We start from the raw sequence: 13,023 nt of genomic DNA, 5'->3' as shown, positions 1-13,023 counted from the left end.
TATTAAATTTTTCTCTCTGTGCTTCCCTATCTGGTTATCTGTTAATTTGCCTATCTGTCTTTTGCTCTGTTCTCTTGACTTTTTCCATTCTTTCTCTCATTGTTTCTCTCTTTAATCTTTCTCTCTTTCCCTCTCACGGACGTATTCATTTGTTCAATCGTCAAAATGCTCTCTCATTCGCTTTCCTTTTCTCTATCTATATATATTTTTTCTAACTTTCTTTGTTTTTCTTGTTGTACTTTTGACTCATTGCTTACCTATCTATTTGGGTAACTATCAATCCGACCCTCGTCATCAATTTATTTTTCTGTCCTCATTTTTACTTTTCTCACTTTCTCTCCATTTACCTCTCTCTTTCTCTCGCTCACTATCCATCCACCTATAAATACCCTAACTTTTCCTTAGAGTACGTTCTTGTGTCTGGTACTTTTTCTTCGTATTCTATATTTTTTTTCTGTCAATTTCTTCCTTCCAATTTACATTTTTTGCGTTCATTTATTCCACTGTTTTCATTCCTCTCTCGCTCTCACTCTCTCTCTCTCTCTCTTCCTATAAAATGAAAGAAATATATATTTTTTTCTAACATTAATTTTCTTTCGTATTTCTCATTCACTACTCACTTACTCAATCTCCAACTAACCTCCGGTTTCTCTTCCTATGTTTATCTGATTCTTTTTGTCGATCTCACGCAGCATCTCCTTCAGTTACTCATTGTCTACCCATCTATGTTTCTCTTTCGTGTAATCTTTAGCACTCTCTCATTCGTACAAACAAATGTATTGGTGTGAGTTTAAGTGCTTTATAATTTGATAATCGTTACTTCAATTAAATAATTTTTCAATATTTTAGCTTAACCGCGTTGTTTGTTCTCAATGAAAGAGAGATGAACTTCAACATATTCTGTAAATATAAATTCATTTTATTCTGATTAATTAATGATATGTATGCTCTCATTGTTTTATTTATGGAAGTTATAGTTGCAATTTGACATTATTCCGCTAGAGGAAAAGAAAAAGTACGTTTTAATAAAATGATTACTTTTAATGTGTTTTAATAATACAGTAATTCGTGTTTGTTCATTACTTTCATAAGTAAATATTGATTTTAATATATTTAAACATTTTTTTTGGCTTTTGTTTAGTGTAATTAAATATATTTGAGCCCTTGGTTTTAAGCTTTTTTGTCAGAAATCAATCTTTGGATATGGGTTCTTGGAAATATTTTTTCTCTGGATTACCGAGAAATAAATTTAATTCAATTCATCAAACAAAACAATGAATATAAACAAAGAATCATAAATGACATGGATACTCCGACCGATTTTGTCACTTTCAACAAGAAATAAAACGATCTATCGCAAAATAAATATGTCGGGCTGTATATTTCTTAATTAAACTAATTTTAACTTATGTCTGTTTGTAGTTTTAACATGGTCACTAAATACAAAAAACTAGAGAAAATGCGAAAATCTAAGACGAGTAGAAAATATTCAGTAAAACCTCTCTTCCATGAAATCGTTTAATTTTTCATGGTTTTAACACAAGGTTGTTTTGTTTTCGAATATTCTACCTTACGTTTGTGTATTTTTTTTATTAGCTCTTAGAAAGTAGATTGCGTCTGATAAATCTAAACAAGTGAGAAAAGAGGCAAAGAAGATAAGAAAAATTCATATCTTCCTGCAATACGTCAAATGAAAAATAAAAGCACAATCAAATTAAGACACTGATTTGTGGTAAATAGGAAATTGTAAAGTTTTAAAACGTCGACAATTTTGATATTAACTTACAAAAATTAAAAAAAAAAATCGACATATTACTTCTTATCCACTATGAACCCTATTGTCTGTAATAAATAAAGTAAATAAAATATTGAATCGATAATTAAATATCTTCTTCTAGAATTATAAACCATAAAGATAAAGAAAAGTTAGATTATGTTTTAACATATTGCTTTTTGGAGAGCATTTTTCAGTGTTGCGGTATTGATGCTGATCAATAACGTAGAAAAAACTTGAATTATCAAGAAATATTTTTGATTTCGACCAGACGCTTTCCTATAAATGCGATTAATAAAAAAAAATTGAATAAATTATTTAAAAACAACAATACCGAAAAGCGAGCTGAGCCACAGAAATTGCGGACAAATTGGAAAAAGTAAACCAAGTAAAGAACATTGTTAACACAGTTGCTTCGTTTAAAATTTCCCCTTTTTATTTGCTCTCGGTGTAGTGTTCTACTTTCAGCCAGTAATGAGGCCATTAAAAGTTACCAACTTCGGAATTTATACATGAAGCTCGCCCCTCGCTTTTAACCGTGTTTAAATCTAAAGCCGAATTCTTCGCCTTAAAATAAAACGTCCAAGATAACACGTTATCTATGTTTCTAATCATGCAGGCCATAATAATACAAATATGATCACCTAATTGCGTGAATCGCAATAGTGAGGACATAAAAGTGAGATCAACTTGTAAGTTGTCTTAACTGAAAATTTTTGAAATCGTGAGGCAAATAGATATCATCTTTTTTAAATATGGTAGAATTTTTTGATACATTCAAAAATTTCTAAATCTTACAAAGAAAAAAATATTCTTACCGTTTTTCAAATGGCTGTTTGGTCATTATTACGTGTTAATCTATGTTTGCCTAATATATCGAAACTACCTGCCGATATACTGAAATGCCGAAAGTAATGCAAGGAGCTGATAAGTGTGATAGGAAAATAACAAACGAGAGATGCTCGCGGAACGCATCAAGGAATCTCAAATAAATCATAAATTGTAAAATGTTATTAATTTTTAATGCACAATGTCGATCATTTCGGATAAACTTGTTCTTCCAAACTTCAAAATTGTTAGCCAGTTTCCCGAGGAATATCGAGTACTCTGGGGGAGTGAATGTGACCAGATCTATATGTTTCTGTCGACAGTTGTGTTTGTATTAATTTATTGTAATGAATGTAATTTATTAGCGTGAAAGGAAGGGGTTGCTTATAATCCCACCCCGAGGAATATCGAGTACTCTGGGATGAGTGTATGACGTCTGGAGAGTAAAAGTAATTTATTAGAGTGAAAGAAGGGTTGCTTATAACCACGATACCCCCCCCCCCCCGAGGAATATCGACCACTCTGGAGGAGTGAATGTGACCAGACATCTATGTTTGTGGTGATGTATATATTGTATTATATGTTTTGTTTCTATTCTGTATTTGACAATCTGAGGTACAAACGAGAGACTAGTATTCTATATATTTGACATCAGATCGAGACGCTCAAATGGCTGCAGTTTAAAACAAAATGTGCGCAAAAAAAGAGAAAAAGAAGGAAAACACGCAGAGGGCGGCGATGACCTCAGTTGTTTGTCGGCCCATAAACTTCCCACTTTATTATTTAGCCAGTCAGACGAATTTAGGTTTTTCATTTTTCACTTCGGTAAATCGAAAAAATTCTGTGCGTTTTGATACACTCGATTATACGTAATATTTTACGTAACATGGGAGAAAAAGCACGCTGTTATTTGAAATGGGGCCACTTCCCATCTTTATAATTTGCAATTTTTCTTTGTTGTATTCATCTAAATTTGCATACATTGTTTACTTCCTTACAGCCTAACATTTCTTCGAATTTTCTCTAGTTTGTTATGTTTGCGGTCACTGTTTTGTCAATGCACTCTTCCCTTCGGAAATTTTTTTAAACAAAGCACACCAGACCACATTGAAAAAAAATTCACGATTTTTTTAAGAATGTGTAACGATGTTCAATTTTACGTTCAAGTTTAGCTATAAAAGCCTTATTTCCGCTGATGGCCCGTGAGAGTGGAATGAGCTTTGAAAATAAACTAATTATTTATAAAGTAGTTATAAAACCTATGCTGGTGTATGCTTGTCCAACATGGAGTTACACGTGCGAATCCAACATCCAAAAATTGCAAGTGGTCCAAAATAAATTTTTAAGGTTTATTACGTCACTACCGCGATACACCAGAATTGGCCTTCTCCATGAGAGAGCGGGAGTGGAGTATATTAATTCTGAATTAAAGCGTCGTCCAGGAATTTTTTTATGGGTCTCTCCTCCAGCAAGAACACTACATGTAGGGATATAGGAGTGTATGATCTAAACTTTCCATGGAAACATAGAAGGATCGCACAATACATAAATTTAGGAACTGTGATATAGTTATTTGTTGTTGTTGTTTCCTCTAGAGCTGTGATACTATAAGACAATTTGTGATAATTCAATTACCCGTACTGCATTGTTCTTGTTATTCTCATTTATTTATTTATAATCTTGTTAACACATTTTTGTTAATTCATTTGCTAATTGTTATCCTATTTGATACCTAGTGGGTTTTTTACGAAAATTTTTCCCACTATTTTTCTAGTTTGATTAATTAAAAATAACAACAAACTAGGACTAGGTGCGTTGATAGGCAAATTTTTGAAATAGGACGTAAAAGTGCCCCGCCACTTCCCCTGCTTAATGAATGTATGTAACATAATGTATAAGTATATTTTTTTAATAAATGTTTATTCATTCATCATTCAATTTTACAGTTTTTCTATTTCTGCTTTTTCATTATTTTTACTACGTTTTAGCAAATTAGAAAGAAAATTTGGTTTAGCTAGGAACGAGTTATGTTAAATTAAGTAAGGTGTGATTAGTGAAGGGTTGTTATGTTAGAGAGGTTAGATAAAATAAAATATGGGTTACATTAAGGATAAAGTTATGGGTTAGGATTAGGTCTTAGGGATTAGGATTTGGGTTAAATCTGATAGAGTAAGGTAAGGTTAGGTGAAGTTACATTAAGTATGATAAAGGAAAATTTAAGTTTGGCTCAGTAAATTTAGGTTAAAAATATGATTAGTGACTGGTTCAATCTGGTAGGTAAGTTCAGATTAGGTTAGGTTAGCTCTTTTTAGGTTAGGTTAAGTAGGGTTAGCGTTAAGTATATAAGTTAGGTACTTATCCATGAGTAAATTTATTTTTTTGCTAAATGAAGAAAATACGTGAATTAGAAGTTGTAAGAAGATGAGAAGAAAAATTTATCAATAGGAACTTTTTATGTTAAAGAAAGAACCAACTCAATTTTTAACTGCTGGTAGAGATAATTTTCAGTTTAGCCGTTAGCAACTTAATACGAATAAAAAAAACCTTGTCTGTGCTATTATGCCAGGATAAACTTCATTCTATCAGTCGGAGTAGGCGGCAGATCGTCGGACGCAGAATGAAAAATAAGATATTCATTACGACAGGCGCAAATTTAGCAACGAAATTTAATAGTAATGTAACACAAATTACCCACGAACGAACCTCATATATTTTAGATCTAAAGGGTCAGACCTGAAAGTAAGCAGGTTCGTAAACGCGCAAACGTCAAAAAATCTGGCCTATCGAATGGTAAGTTATTTGAGAGTTAATAGTTTTTGTCTAATGCATATTTGCATGGTACATGCACGTTTTCATTCTTTTGAAGACATATCATATTCAAAAGGATTTTTCTTTTAATAACTTCCAACATTTTTTGTTTTTATCCACAGCGTACGCCTTACGTCAAATCCGACGATGACATGTTCCATTTCGTTGCCATTCCATCCATCGCAAAAAAGGTTTTGGAAGCACTTTCCCCTCAAGAATAATTTATAGATATGTTCATAATCAATCATTTGCACTCTAGGCCAAACATGGCCGGATCTATAGATTTATTTATATATTTGTGGGGGGGAGGGTTCTCTCAGCCCGGATATGCTAAAACGTAGTTTTATTTCAGATGGAGTAGTACATAAAAAATTATATGAGAACGAAATATGTTTTGTGCATACAAAAAAGTTTAAGTTTGAGTAAAAAATAGTTAAAAATATAACTGTTTACACTTTAACATTTATAGCGAGTGAAAACAGAAAAAAATTGGCAAATTGAAATGAATATATTTTTGCACCATGTAAATACTGTCTGTTAAATACTAATGCATTTAAAGATAAATATGATCAAAAAGCGTTAAATATCTTCTGATTTGCAAATTAAAATTTGCTCTGTGAAAGGTGTTGATGGAAATGTTGGTTTACTCGGAATAGAAGGACGAGGCAGGATGAAAAATTTTATTTTAAACGTTCTCTTCTAATCGTTTCGTTTTACCAGATGCCAGGCATTATATTAGTCCACCTCTTTCAAATTATTTCTGCGCCATTTGGCGCTGATGAACGTATTACTCACGGGGGTCTCGCAACGACCCACACGTGATATACTGAAAATCTCGGCTCGTATCAATTCTGAAAGGGGCAAGGGGATTGTAAATAATTGTGGTTGGGAAGGGGAAATTCGCGTTTTTCGTCAGTGGAAGAGAAACAAAACAAAAAAAGGAAGAAAAGGAAAAACTGGGATTATCCTGATTGGTATTCAGACAAAGGGATCAGGCGGAGATAAGGTGGTCTCCTAGGTAGAAGTGTCGCTAATGTGTAACCGGGTCTCATTGTCAGACAGGGCCGAGATTAGAGGAGAAGAGAACAATAGCTAGGATCTCGGCAATGAAGACAATGCGTCACATCTCCTGGCCAGGATCGATTCCATCCTCCGACGTTCCATGTTGCAATACCGGTCAAGCAAAAATCTTTTCTACTTATAAACAAATCGATGTGTATTTTTAAGTTAAAAAACACGCCAGAACAATAAATTGGAAAGATAAAAAAAATATCGCACATTCTTTCCAGCTGGAAATATATGATACTCAATTGGAAAGTTCATACAATTTTAATAATTCCCTCCATTGATCTGATCAGCATTTCCCTAATTCAGTATAACAATATAAAAACTAAAACTGCCTTTTTATAAATTTAATAATTTATTTGAAGTGGATAATAAGGCCGGAGAAATATTTTAGAAGTATGGCAATACTGGCAACGCTAATCATTCGAGTTATAACGTTCCATACGCTAGGCGATTTTTATTAAAACACGAGGCGGTAATTACATCATCACGCCAATTTGCTTACAGCAAGGAGCGTTTTTATTAAATTTGAGACGGAAGCAACAAAATTATTAAAAATTTCTAATTAAAAAATGATACGCTTGAAAATTCTATTTTTGGCGCTCTTGATATTATATTGTCATAGAAAAAATTATTTCTTCTTGCAATCTAGTTATAAATGTGTTATCATTAAACTCAGGTTTTAAGTAGTAATTAAAATTTGCCAATTATTTGCACTTCTAATTTAAATCCGCCGTTTCTGGAAGGCAGGGCCAAGAGTTAATTATGTAAAAAATTCATCAATCTCCTTTAAACGTTGAAGTTTGTGCACCGTTGGAGGAAGTGGTTGCGGAATTCCTTAATGAGTTTCCAGTATGCGCTTCTTTATATAAATTATTAATTTTATCATATCTTTGGGGGAAGCAAATCCTACAGCAAAACAGTGCTCAATAGAAACAAAGCGTACACCAAAATTGGTAAAGTTTGGAATTATAAGACTTTCAAACACAAAAGTGCTTAAATACACGAGTCATATGTTTGTGTAAACTATCAATTTCGTAATTGTTTTTTTATTATACATTTGAATTTCTTGAACTGGATATCCCTCCCAGTAAGAGGCATAATTCAAATCAAATATGTTATTTTTATTGCTCTTGTCGTCTTTTGTTTTTATCCATCATTTTCCTTTTGATGTTGTATTATGTTTTGGAGAGTGTAAATGATCATACACATCATAATTTTGTTATACTGTACATTTATGAAATTTTTAGTGTTGGATGTGTTAGGTTTGTTTATTTCAAAATTTTTAGTATTTTCATTTATCATTTTTTTCATGCTTGTCTGTATTAATGTGCAGTGTTCCGTGAACGTTAGTTATGAATGAGTTCAAAAACCATAAAACAATCACACACATTTTCCAAAATAAAGATCCCACACAAGTAACAAATAAGTCTGACGTAAATTACAAAATTAATTGTATAAACTGACCGGCAACTTACATAGGGATTACAACCATCTGGCTAAGAGAATAAAGCAGAATATCTATGACTGCAATAATCCCAAACAAAATCCTTCAGCACTGGCTACCAACCATTTTCAACACCAACACAATTTCGACTTCAACAATACAAAGATATTACACACAGAACAAAACATAAATAACGTAACTTTTAAGAAATGATTTACATCAACAGAGATAAATACAGCATAAATTACAGAACGGACACATGCAAACTCTGTCGTAGCTACGCTAATATCATTAATCAAATTCAATATCAATAACATACATTATCATCATCACAACATACAAAACATATAACATAACATATAAAACAATCATCACATTCCATCATCAACCATTTCTACATAGTCTTATTTTCCAACAATTTGGGTTTCATTTCCCTAATTATCCCCGTCTCTATAACCCTGAAAGAATAATCAGGCCGATCCATTACCCATTCTTTCTCATTTTCAACTCTTTTCATCTCAAAGAAGCCGACTTCTCATATAAAAATGTTTTCCATCTCAACTTCCTTCTCTCCGACTTCAAAATGCAACGTATATAAACATAAAACATCGACAATTCACTGGCACTCTCAACACGACCCACATTAATGTTACATCTACACAGAAAACAAACACTTTGAGTGATATAATATTTATATCATTGTACAAATTCATTTTTTCACATCTATTATTTTCTAACTTATGCTTACTCCAGTGTTATCTAATTTAAACCTACCATAATCTAACCTAACCTGTCTAAAATTTCAAGCATGGTATAAATTCTTTTTTTCCACATCCTACATGTATTTGTATAATTCAAACAATGTTTATAAATCCCAGGCCCTGGAGGACGATGATCTCAATAAAGATCGAAACGTTGGCACGATAAAGAAAATTATTATTTGCAGATCGTGATATGAGGTCTGGTGTGACGTAGGTTTTAGAAAAATATTTTCTTTATCGTGCCAACGTTTCGATCTTTATTGAGATCATCTTCAGGGCTCAAAATGTTTGTTTTCCGTGTAGATGTGTCCTTCTTCTATGCCGTGCTGAGAGTCCCCTTAATGATTATTTGGAGATAGTGAGACGCGGTCTGGTGTGACGCAGGTTTAGAAAAACATTTTCTTTGTAGTGCCACGTTTCGGTCTTTATTGTGATCATCTTCATGCCTGTGATTTTTAACCATTGTTTTACATATACAAATACATGGAGGATGTAAATGTGAAAAAAAGAATTTATACAATGCTAGAAATTTTAGACGGGTTAGGTTAGATTATGGTAGGTTTAAATTAGAAATCAATATAATTTTTCGAAGACTGAGACCACAAAAACCAAAATTACAGGCCAACGCGGCAATGATACTGGAAAACGAAAATGATCGATAACACTGATTGTTTATATATCATGAAATAAGCAAATGAAAATAAAAATTACAAAAAAATATACCGGATGACCGTGTAATTTCCGAAATTATTTCACGGTTGTAAATTTTTATCATATCCCTGGCGGATAGCAATTAAATCCTCGCCTCATCATATATTTCAAAATTATTAATATACATACGTATTAATGTGTGGTGATTAGTGACCGTGAGTTACATTTTCTTTATCTTGTCAACGTTTCGATCTTTATTGAGATCATCTTCAGGGCCTGGAATTTACAAACATAGTTTAAACTTAACAAATACATGTAGGATGTGGAAAAAAGTGAATTTATACAATGTAAAAAATATTTGGCACTCTCAACACTTCACGCAAGAATGGCACGCAGAAAACAAACACTTTCTGTGAGCAGAAATAATTTGATTGAATATAATTTAAAAAATATTTTCTTGGATTGTATAAATTCACTTTTTTCCATGTTCGACATGTATTTGTTAAATTTAAAGAATATTTGTAAATCCCAGGCCGTGAAGATGATCTCAATAAAGATCGAAACGTTGGCACGGTAAAGAAAATGTTTTTCAGAAACCTACATCACACCAGACCGCATCGCACGATTTCTGAGTAATCATACGTATTAATTTTACGTATATATTTTTATCTTTGATATCGCACTACATTTCAATGTCAATTCATATTGCATATCAATTATTTAGAACATATATTATTGTGTACTTTCAATATGATTTCAATATAAAACAGCTTTGTTTTTACAACATAGTGTTTTAAAATTGCATTGGGTTTCGTATGTTGTATTTATTTTATGACTGGCACAATTTTCACATACCTGGTAGCCATAAAAGTTCTTGCGATATTTTGTTTTATTTTAATACCATTAATCAATAGTTCTTGTTAGATAAGAGAGTGTTGATGTTTAGGTTTCTTAATATCAAAAGTATAATGCGTCATTTCATAAGGAAAAAGTGTCTTGAACAGTTCAATATTAATTATAAAATATTTTCTTACTCCTGACTTCAAACACCACAAGTCAGCCCCATCGACTAATTTGATAAAAGCAATACAATACAATTATTTTGTATACAAATAGATGACATATTTTTAATGTAATTCTGGACATGTGACGTTTGTACTTTTTATTGTAACTAATTCTAACATCATTTATGTTGATGATAGTTTAATTTCATCGGCGTCTGAGAAAGCAGATCTACTCTTTAAAGCCTTCCATGAGATACACAAGTTAAACCGAAGTTATTATCATTTATCAAGATCCCACGTCTTTTCAAATGTCAACTCTCATTTCCTACCAAAGTATTCTAATTTATATTTATGTACAATTAAATTAAAAACATGTTTATTTAAACAAGTTAATATCTGAAAAAGGTAAGTTCTTTTCCTAATAATTAGAAACGGCAAAATGCTTTTTGAAAAATAAAAACTAGAGTTTAAAATTTAAAGAAAAATTCTAAACGTTATGTTTTTTGTGTACTGTCCATTTTACGACGGGAATGTTAACTAAACAATTTCAATAGTTTTTATATTTTGAATATTTGTTTAAAAATTACTTTAATAACATCAAAGTTAACACTTTGTTATATCTGTAAATAATATTTTTCTTTTGACGGGGGCATCCAACTACTTGGTCAATTCAGCCCCGAAGCCTTAAGAAATTACCGCTACATACTTGAAACACAATCACACCAATAAATACATTCATAACTATTTACATTTCACTCATACTGTTTGCTAGCTGGACTACTTGATATTCCTCCACCTACCTGTTCACTACAATAGACTACTCTAATTTGGGGTCGGTGGGGTACTTTCAAAGTTTTCCGCCGTAGACCCAAGTAGACACAACATGAGGGGCGATGGAGATACTACGTCACCATTCACATCAATATATACATTCACACCAACATACATTGATCGTAGTCATTCTGTTTGGTGGATGGAGTACTCGATATTCCTCCATCTACCTGTTCCCTATAATAACAAAAATAAAATAAAATTTCCGCCATCAACCGAGTCATACACACAACCTGAGAGGCGATGGCGAAGTTACTTCGCCATCAGTCCCTCCCCATTCACACCAATAAATACATTCACTCATCCAAGACACAGAAGCACAAAACACATAACTTAACTTCTATATACAATTCATTAAATTCACTAATTTCGGCTAAATACGCCGCTGTCCGAGTGGATCGAGGTCAGGATAGCTCAAGTGATAGAGCAGCGGCGTATCTAGCCGAAGATCGTGGGTTCGAATCCCGCTCGTGCCATTGACTTTTTTATCTCAACTAAAAAAACTTATTTAATTATAATAAATTATAATAAATAATTTTTAATACAATAAAAAATTCCCAATCCCCTTAGAAAACGGAATTGAGGACACTGAAACTCGATGCTGTGTCCGAGAACCCCCTTTAAATCTGGCGGAATGCCTACGCGCGCCATGTTGACACGCTTCGACTATGTTGGGCACAAGGAGCAAACTTTCTCTGCAAAACGGACACCTGCGGAGCTCACCAGCAAGTGCCCATGTGTCAACCGCGTATGACCTATTCTTAATCTGGTAAGAACTATTTCTTCTTTACCGCTCAGATCCTCAGGGGGCCATCTGAAGGTCGTGCACTTAATAAAAAAACAATTTTATTGTTATACTTTTAGTGTCCGCAAAGTATAAACTCTTGATCTAATTACCTATTTAATTTTTTGTGTGCTTTTAAATTTTCTATATTTGTTCTATATGCAATTCCGGTAGGGCACATTTTTTAATATTTATATTTATGCTTTTCATTTCTATTATAGCTGTAACCTTTGTGGTTTTTGTGAATCATTTTTTCTTGAAATAAAGATCGATTAAGTGATTAAATTTTAATATAAAAAAGTGTCAGGAAGGATGAAAGCTGAGACCTAATTTTCTAAAAGCGTAGTAAGCTTTAAACTCTATATTCGCAACCCACGCACATGTGACACGCAAACAAAATCAAATTTCATTCAGGCTTTTGATACCAATCTAACAGCGTCATTGGAAAAGTATTGCATTTGCACTTAGGCGGAATAAAAGAGTGCCGGTTGATCCTTCTCAAAAGGGTAATTTGCATTGATTAAACGGCTGAACCGAGAGCCAAAAAGAAAATAAGGTCGACCAGCAGAAAGTTTGCGTAATTTAACGCGTGTCACCCGCCAATTGGAAGGTAATATATCGGTTTTCGAGGGTGGCTGACATTGAAGAGTTAATACTTTGGGTCGCGTCCACCCACATCAGACCCCTCTTGATTACCCGCCAGGGCAACCTAGACTTGTCTCCATGCCCGGCACAATTCTCGCCCTTCGCCCTCAATTTTCCCCAATCGTAAATCTCTAGAGTTTAATCAATATTCATGTTTCCCGAAGGACGGGAAGAACTGTTTACTTTGTGTTCACCCGTCCGGAATCAAATCCGCGAAAACTCCATAAAAGGAGTAACGCTTGGCAATGCCAACAATAAACATAGGAATTTTATCGATTTCGCTACGACAACGGAATATTTAAAAATACTTATTATCTGGTTTGTTGCATTTTGTATTGTCATGGCATATTTAGTTTTTCAGTCTTGTTAATCTTCGAGGGACGGGGCAGTGGCAATTCCTTTTCCTACGGTGGTCCCACATTTCA

Source organism: Cimex lectularius, unplaced genomic scaffold, assembly GCF_000648675.2.
Source record: "Cimex lectularius strain Harlan isolate CLEC.00 unplaced genomic scaffold, Clec_2.1 scaffold13, whole genome shotgun sequence".
Classification (NCBI taxonomy): Eukaryota; Metazoa; Arthropoda; class Insecta; order Hemiptera; family Cimicidae; genus Cimex; species Cimex lectularius.
This window is presented reverse-complemented; position numbering follows the sequence as displayed.